General features: G+C 39.7%; 1 long non-coding RNA gene across 1 annotated transcript in view; it reads right to left on the reverse strand.

Moving 5' to 3' along the window:
• Nucleotides 1–3,535: 3,535 nt before the first annotated feature.
• LOC122770851 overlaps nucleotides 3,536–9,670 on the reverse strand; it is a 7,107-nt gene continuing 972 nt past the window's right edge. The window contains exons 2-3 of the long non-coding RNA XR_006360558.1: nucleotides 6,452–6,777; nucleotides 3,536–3,657 (exon numbers count right to left, since the gene is read on the reverse strand). This is a non-coding gene — a long non-coding RNA (uncharacterized LOC122770851). The remainder of the gene's footprint in view (nucleotides 3,658–6,451; nucleotides 6,778–9,670) is intronic.

Consider the following 9,670-nt stretch of genomic DNA (forward strand, 5'->3'; position numbering starts at 1 on the left):
ATGTGGTTAATCGGTGGTATCAGTTGTGTAAGTGTGCATGTGGGTGTGTGCATGAATACATGATGCTGGTTCTGGAGAGTATATGATGAGACCATTGGAGGTTGGGCTCAAATGTCTGCATGCATGATCACTTACACTCACAATAATCCATCCTTCAAGGACTTGAGTCAAGTCATCGTTCCTTTGACCTTGGGTAACACCGCAGGGTAAAAACAAAAAAACAATATCAATGAATCAGTCACACCAGGTCATACGTAAACTACAGAGAGAACAGTTTGCTTTTATTATTTTAACTGTGTGTTGTAAATATATTTCAGCCTGGGGGTTTCAAAGAGGACTCCCAAGATCCCTCTTTGCCCTTGGCCCCCAGAGATCCTAGAAACATCTCTGTTTCAGTGTCATTGAGGTAATTGAGACTCATTACCAATTCCCCTCTGGATATCTGTGATCGTGCCCTTTTCTTTGTGATGGTACAACTGCACAAGTTGGAGCTGAGCGACAACAACCTGTCTGTGTCTCTGGAGACGTTCAGACACCATCATAGAGAAAGTATGACAACGCAGTAAGACATGGAGGAACGTTCCATTTGTAGCAGGTGTTGAGCGCTCACTTCAGGACGACACCTGTCGGTTGAACACACACAGTCACGCCCGTTACATTTAACTTGACCAGGAAAGAAAAACAGATGTGGATCCTCACCTCCTGGTGCTACAGCAGATGCTCATGATCCTGATTGTTTGGGGTACGTGACTTCACAAATTTGCCCGACACTTGGTTTATTTTTTATTATTTTAACTGCCAGTGTGAGCGTCCTCTTGAGTGATGGGCCTTTCTGCATGGAGTTTGCATGTTCTCCCCGTGTGTGCGTGGGTTCTCTCCGGGTTCTCCGGCTTCCTCCCACAGTCCAAAAACATGCAATGTGGGGATTAGGTGAATTGGAGTGGACCATAGGAGTGAGTGTGAGAGTGAATGGTTGTTTGTCTCTCGCTGTGTGTGGCCCTGCGATGGACTGGCGAACTGTCCAGGGTGTACCCCGCCTATCGCCCGATGTAGCCGTGATTGGCACAGCACCCCCCGTGACCCTCTGGTGGAGGATAAAGCGGTTAGATGATGACTGACTGATGACTGATGTGGCATTTTATTGTTTTTGTATGTGCAGCACGTGGAAATACAGGTCAAACATGCTATGATGCTAGTGTTTCAGTGTCTCTGTCATCCAGGCAACACATCACATTTCTCACAGGTGACTCACATGAAGTGACACCAGTGGATACAGACTTGCACGCTGCCACCTGGGAACCTGGTGCACAAGCCTTATTGCATTATTGCAGCTTCCTTTGTGTGCCAAAAGCTATAAATAAAACATTTAACATTGGCAGAGCACAACTGCATAATATTTACAGCATTATCAATACATATGTGTGTCATCATTCAACACATTCATATTTTATTTCATTGCATGTTATTAGAGGCATGTCATTTAAGTTAAAAGCAAATAATTTCTCATTTTACTGTAAAAATACAGTGGACGTTTGACTGTTTGACTCACTGAGGAATGTGTTTTAACTTTAAATAAAATGTCTCAAACGTCATTGAGACATCATCATTGACACCACGTTCCATGATATCATATGGTTTATGTACAGTATATGTGTATATACATATGTATACGGTATATAAACATATTTACATATGTGTATACCACACTGTATATACAGTACATCATTTATTTTATTTCACAATGCTGGCCGTATATATATATACATACATACATATACATACATATACATAATTTATATATATATGTAAATGCTGGCCATTTATAAAAAGATCCACAATTTGTGACAACAAATGAAACTAAAATCAGGTAAACAGAGGGATTACTGCCCATTTGAGACAGAGACGTCACCAAAAAGGACAAAACTGATGAGTAAAAACAAAATTCTCCCCTTCAAAGAAACACAGAAATAATAAAAAACAATAAAGGGTCAAAAAATCCAGTAAAAACTGGGAAAATCAGCTTTTAACAGATGTGACATGCCAGGAAATTAAAAATATCATATCATATTGAGCTGAGCACAATTTGCACCAGTTATGCAACAATGTGACAATAACAACAGCAGCGACATCTTTTGGACCACACCCATCATCTCTCATCACCAGTCAATCTGACTACGCCCGTTCTCTGTGTGGAGATGAACTCACACATTAACATGAACACACACTGGGTTCGAGGTGCAGCACAGGGGTTGGGGGGGAAACTGCTGTAACGTGCTGCAGCAGACTGTGTCAGTCAGGCCTCTTGAATATAGCATCAGAGTTTGTCACACGCACAGTCACACGGGTGTGTGACTGTGCGTGTGACAAACTCTGGCCTGTCGCTCCACTGATCACAGCAAATATAGACACAGCTTCCACTTTGTTTGACAAGTTGCAGTCTGCAGAAAAGTCTGCAAACACTTATGATGACTGCAATTTATAGAACCTGGAACTGTCATGTGTATAGGTGCATCGTGTGGATGCAGGGCGTCTCCTATAAAACACTGTTATGGAAGCATGCCAGCTTTCTGCCAGTCTATTGAGCTGTTCTGCTCTGTAGATAATGCATTCTCTTGACTGGTCAATTACAAACAAGACTCTCTGTATTTTTCCTGATCTCTATTTTTTAACCGGGTGATTTCCCCTTTAAATATGCAGTATGTAAAGTTGGGGTACGCCCTGGACAGGTCGCCAGTCCATCACAGGGCCAACACACAGAGACAAACAACCATTCACTCTCACATTCACACACAGTGTCTAATTAACCTCTGCAGGTTTTTGGACAGTGAGAGGAAACTGGAGTACCCGGAGAAAACCCACGCACATGTGGGGAGAAAATGCAAACTCCACACAAAAAGGTTGGAAAGGGCGCAAACACGGGTTTTTGCTCCAAGGCAAATTAACATAATATCTGTTCCGTTCAAATGATTCATTTTGGACCACATACTAAACTATGACATGTTGGTGTGATTTTGGACCACATACTAAACTATGACATGTCGGTGTGATTTTGGACCACATACTAAACTATGACATGTCGGGTCATGACGTGTGTTTAGCAGCGTCATGACGTGTGTTTAGCATGTCTTGACGTGTGTTTAGCATGTCTTGACGTGTGTTTAGCAGCGGCATGACGCGTGTTTAGCGTGTCATGACGTGTGTTTAGCGGCATCATACAGATACTTCTGTCTCTACCTCATCTTCCTCTTGTCCTTTCTCTCCCCCTCCTCTACTCTGTCCCCCATTTTTTCTTTCACCCCAACTGGTCAAGGCAGCTCTGTGAGTCTGGTTCTGTCAGAGATTTCTTTCTTCTTCTGTGTTCTCTCCACTGATGCCTAGTTCATTTGTTCATTGTGTGAACTGTTGTGTTTCTCTGCTCCATGATGTTGTCTATGTACAGACCTGAGATCTTGTATGTTGTGATTTGGTGCTATACAAATAAATTTAATTGAATTGTTCAGCGGTGTCATGACATGGCGTGCGGCGTCTTACTTGCTACAGAGAAGTTATTGAGTGGGTAGGCCAGGTCCGAGTCCTGTGGTTTGTCCTTGTATCCGATAAAGGAGCCGTCTGTTTTCAGCAGGAAGTAACGTGGTCGCCAGTTCTTGATGTACTCGCCTGTCACGGGACGTCAAAGTTATCATTATTATTTTATCAACAAGTTTGTAAACCACTCACTCTCTCACACTAAAGCCCAGAGAAAAAATCAGTAATTTTAGCTGGTGGGGACTGCTGCTGGTCCTCTGCTGCCTCGTGTGGTCACTTTGTGTCACTGAGGTAAATCTGAACAAAGGATTTTAAACACTGAATTCATTACAACAAGACATTTGAACTTAGTGATGGAGGCAGCAGTGGATCAACAACTCCTGTGTGTGTGATGTTAAAATCACTAATTTTCCTGTTCTTACAGTGAGATAAAGACGTGAACATGTGACGTAGAGATCATACACTTTAACTAAAGTTCATTTCATTTGATTTCCAATCAATAACACACAACTAAAAATCAAACACATTGAACCTGAATGAGGTCGTTTTCTGCACTGCAAACAACACATAGTCAACAACAGCACAAGAGAGAGGCGACAATTTAACCCAGGCCTGGATTATAACAGCACATGGAGGTGCAATAAACAATTCAGGGAGGCTGAAGAGGAAGGAACCAGAGTGTTAGGTCATCCTCTCATAGTGCCACAGAGAAAACTTCCCCCTGTCTGCCAGCCAACCACACACACACGCACAGAGAAAAGCAGTGTGGGAAACAACACAGCAGCCAAGTGTGGCTCAGACTGAGCTGCAGCGCCACAGTCGTCCCTCTCCACTTGCAGGTAAACAACCATTGTTTCAATTTAAAAGAGTTGTTCTTCAGACGTTTGACACCACGTCGTCCACACTGAGACAAACACAAAAAATCACAAGACATACTCTAAATATGTTCTAAATATGTTCTAAATATGATCTAAATACACTCTAGATATATCCTAAATATGTTCTAATTATACTCTAGATATATTCTAAATATACTCTAAATATACTCTAGATATATTCTAAATATACTCTAAATATGATCTAAATACACTCTAGATATATCCTAAATATGTTCTAATTATACTCTAGATATATTCTAAATATGTTCTAAATATACTCTAAATATGTTCTAAATATACTCTAGATATATTCTAAATATATTCTAAATATACTCTAAATATGTTCTAAATATGATCTAAATACACTCTAGATATATCCTAAATATGTTCTAATTATACTCTAGATATATTCTAAATATACTCTAAATATACTCTAGATATATTCTAAATATACTCTAAATATGATCTAAATACACTCTAGATATATCCTAAATATGTTCTAATTATACTCTAGATATATTCTAAATATGTTCTAAATATACTCTAAATATGTTCTAAATATACTCTAGATATATTCTAAATATATTCTAAATATACTCTAAATATGTTCTAAATATGATCTAAATACACTCTAGATATATCCTAAATATGTTCTAATTATACTCTAGATATATTCTAAATATACTCTAAATATACTCTAGATATATTCTAAATATACTCTAAATATGATCTAAATACACTCTAGATATATCCTAAATATGTTCTAATTATACTCTAGATATATTCTAAATATGTTCTAAATATGTTCTAAATATATTCTAAATATATTCTAAATATATTCTAAATATGTTCTAAATATACTCTAAATATGTTCTAAATATACTCTAAATGTGTTCTAAATATGTTCTAAATATACTCTAAATATATTCTAAATATATTCTTAACATGTTCTAAATATACCCCAAATACATTCTAAATATGTTCTAAATATACTCTAAATGTGTTCTAAATATACTATAAATATGTTTTAAATATACTCTGAATATATTCTAAACATGTTCTAAATATACCCTAAATACATTCTAAATATACTCTAAATATATTCTAAGTATACTCTAAATATGTTCTAAATACACTCTATGTTCTAAACATGTTCTAAATATGTTCTAAATGCAAAAACACAACGTAAACATACCTTCAGCCACACAAGGTCCAAGACAACTTTTTGGAAATATTCCACATTGGAAACTTTTCATGAGAATTAATTCTCATTAGTGAGTTTTTTTTTAAAAAAAATCAAGGGCCTTGAATTTGAGTTCAAAAATATTCAAGGATTTCAAGGACTTGTGAGAACCCTGAAGAGCACATTGGTGGTGGGAGACATTCACCTAAGTGAACGTCTTTCAATGACCCATGTCTATTTTTTAAACTTTAAAGAGCCTTATCTTTTTCAAATTCACAAAATGTTCAAGGATTTCTAGGATCCATGAAAAACCTTCAAGGATTTCAAGGATCCATGAAAAACCTTCAAGTATTTCAAGGACCCGTGGGAATCCTGACGGGTTTGCATAAAGTTCAAGCACTTTCAATGACCCACATCTATTTTGGGGCGAAATTTAAAAGACCTTCAAGGACCTTGAAAAGGATGTCAATGACCCATGAAAGTCCTGAAGGGCACATCGGTGGCAGGAGACATTTACCTAAATATCAACTTAACTTCTCCTAGCACAAAATTCAAGCACTTTAAATGACCCATGTCCATTTAGGGCGATTTTTAAAAAAGTTCAAGGGCCTTGAAATCTTTTTCTTCTTTATTTATTATCCACAAATTAGTTTAATGTTTCCAAGGACCTGTGGGAACCCTGTTTTTGTTTATGTGCAGAGAAAACTCAAAAATAAACACATTTTTCCTCTGTCAGAACTTTGGTACCGAGGGTTCTGGATCGGTCAGACAGGTACAGGTGAGTGAGACAGGTACAGGTTGGTCAGATGGGTACAGGTGAGTCAGATAGATACAGGTGGGTGAGACAGGTGTGTTCTGTCCTCACCTCTCTTCTGGACCCATCCTTCCTTGACAACGTTCTGGTCGCTCATGGTGACGTCTCCTCTCCCGTGGATCAGCGGGTCCGTCTGACCGCCGGCCTACCTGCGCCTGCTCTCTCTCTCTCTCTCTCTCTCTCCTGACCTCAGATCTGTTCCCCTCTCTATCTCTCTCTCTTCACGTTCTCTTCCCTCCTCTCATCCCAAACTTGACTGTTCTCTCTCTTTCCTCCCCCCTGCTCTCCCTCTCTCTGTTTCACAGGTTGTTCCTCACGCCCTCGTCCTTTCAAACTTCTCCTCCTCCTGTGATCAGGCGCTCCGGTCGTGAGTTAGCCTGGAAGGAAACACACACACACACAGCAGTTCAACACTCATTGTTCACCGCCTCAGCACTTCCTGCCTCCTTAACTCCTTCTATTCTTCCCTTCTTCTCTCCCTCACCTTCCCTTTTTGTAGACCTCCTTCCTTCTATCTCTCCTTCATCATTTAGTGCCATCTCTCCTTCACTGACCAATGCCTGCCTTTCTTTCCCTTCCCTCCTCACTCTTCTCCTCCTCTACCTCCATCTTTCCTTCTTCATCCTTCCTTCCTTTCCTTATTCAGTGGTTGACCTACATTTCTCTAAACTTCCGCTCCTTCCTTCTTTCACCAGAACTCCAACAATCTCCTCATCTCTCTCTTCCACCAGAGACCCGACTCATTACATTACATGTCATTTAGCAGACGCTTTTATCCAAAGCAACTTACAAGTGAGTCCTCTTCTCCTTCCCTTGCTTCCTCCTTCCTCACAACCTTCTATTGCCCTTCCATCCCTCCTTCATTGACTTGGTCCTTGTCTATCCCCTTGTTGTCCCTTTTGTCTCATCCCCTCTTCCTTCCTTCTCCCTGACTGATTCACTTCTACATCACTTTTACCTCCTTCTTTCCATCCTCCTCCTTCCTCGCCGTTTTCCCTTATTTTCCTGTCCTTCTATCCCCTTGTTGTTCCCTTTGTCTCACCCACTCTTCCTTCTTTCCTTGACTGTTTCACTTCTACATCAGGTTTACCTCCTATCCTGCTTTCCTTCCTTCTTTCCTCACCTGTGGGCCTCTTTTCCTCTCCCAGACAAAAGTCCAGTACTTTTACTTTAAAGTTTCACATTGACATGTGACTACAAACGATTGGCTGCCCTCGGTAAAGTGTCGACAGTGTCTGGTGTCTGATTGGCCGACTCTGTAGTGACGTCATTGTGCACAGATGCCAGGAAAAGTGCATGATTTTGTCTGACCTCATAGCGACGTCACAGTTTATTTTTTGATCCATGAGACACTTTCAATGTGTGGAATAATGTATTAAAATTAATGTATTTAATGGTCAATGTCAGCTTTAGATGTATCCTTATAAAGCTGTAGAATCAATTTTATATTCAAAAACAGTGTTAATGTTAAGTCTATCAGCTCTGGGGCTTCAGAACATTGTTTCCATTATCAATTCATCCAACAATCGTTTTCTCCATGAATCGATGGGTAGTTTGGGCTGCAAAATGTTACAAAGTGTTGAAAAAGGTTTGTCAAACCTGGAAATGATCCAGTTTGAATGATTTCTTTGTGATGTGGAGCAAAGAACCACAAAAATATTCACAATTCAGAAGCTGAAAACCCTCTGAAAACCTTGCAGTTGTGAGACAACTCGCCCTACCACTGATCCACCATTTTATAACAGAAAATGACAAATGATACTTAAGTACAGTAAATGTCATGAACTTTAAAACTATTACTTAAATAATATTATACAAAAGTGACTTCAACTTCTACCAAAGTCAGTTAAAAGTATCAATTTAAGGTACTTGTTTGTTGTTGTTACATCAGTACAACGACACCCGTGCCTGACCCAGGACCAGGACCATTCCAAACCGTACCAGACAAACACCCAGTTCTGTTATTGTGAACATTCTCTGGTTTCTTTGCTCCACATAATAATAAAGAAATCACTCAAACGGAATCATTTTTGGTTTGTGGACAAAAACAAGACATTTGAGAAACGTCATCATTTCCAGGTTTAACAAACACTGATCAACATTTTTCAACATTTTCTAACATTAGAGAACAAACAAGTCCTCGAGGTAATCAAGAAAATAATCTACTGTGAAAATAATCATTAGTTGCAGCTCTAGTACTAGTAGTAAAACCAAACTGCTCCACTCGGTGAAAACACTTCTACAGATACAGCAAAAATGGAGGTGTATCCACCTCAGCACTTTTATATGACATCATACAAAAATAAATCAAATTATAGTTTTAATCCAACAAAAATTAAAACCTGTGTGAACATTTTAGTCTGAATGAAACTGCACAATATTGAGTTGCTTGTGTTTCTAGTGGGACAAACACACAGTCAGTGGGAATTGAACTACTGTTGCATGATTACTGTATGTTGAACTGGACCCAAATTGATCTAAACTCATTTTTCCACAGTTCCAGAACACGGGTCCAGACAGACTCGGGTCAGGTATCCATGCTCTCGTCTGCGCGGTATTAAGAAATATACATAACACAGAGCCTGTGTTACCTGAGCATGACTGGAAAGAACACTTAAATTTAAATCACAGTCAGCTTGTGACACATGACATCACTCCGAACTATTCCGACTTCCGGTGTTAATGGAACGCAGTGTATAAAAAACCCAGGTTTGATTGGATACCGGTTGAAAACATAAAGCATGTGAATGATCTGGTGTACAACAATGTTTTTACTGAGAATTTTTAAGTGAAAAAATAAGACTTGTTAATATGATTGGGATAGATAACGACACCCTAGCATGACATTAGAGGCCCCCCTACTGGCTAATCAGGAGATAAATCACCCAGACTGTGTGTTGGTGACAACAGTGAAAGGATTTTCACCAGCATCACTTTGTTTGTTTTGGTTTGGGTTTTATTTTATTTATTTGTTTACGGTGTAAATCGTCCCTTCCCTGACAGGCCAACACCGGGAGCACGGCGCCCGGCAGAGATGTGGCTCCGGCACCGCACACAAACAAACACACACACCGAGACAACAGCTTTTGTTTCAAGGGCGTGTTGGTGTCATTTTCTGTTACATAACAACATCCGCTCGGCGGTGGCGGCTCCGTTCTGTTCTTTATATCGTTTGTATAAATGTAATATAAGGTACCGACGAGAACCGTGTACCAGACCAGCGGGTGTGTGAGGGTCAGGGAGACTGCTGTGTGCTGAAGTCAGGCCGGG

This window comes from Solea senegalensis, linkage group LG6, assembly GCF_019176455.1.
Source record: "Solea senegalensis isolate Sse05_10M linkage group LG6, IFAPA_SoseM_1, whole genome shotgun sequence".
NCBI classification, from domain to species: Eukaryota; Metazoa; Chordata; class Actinopteri; order Pleuronectiformes; family Soleidae; genus Solea; species Solea senegalensis.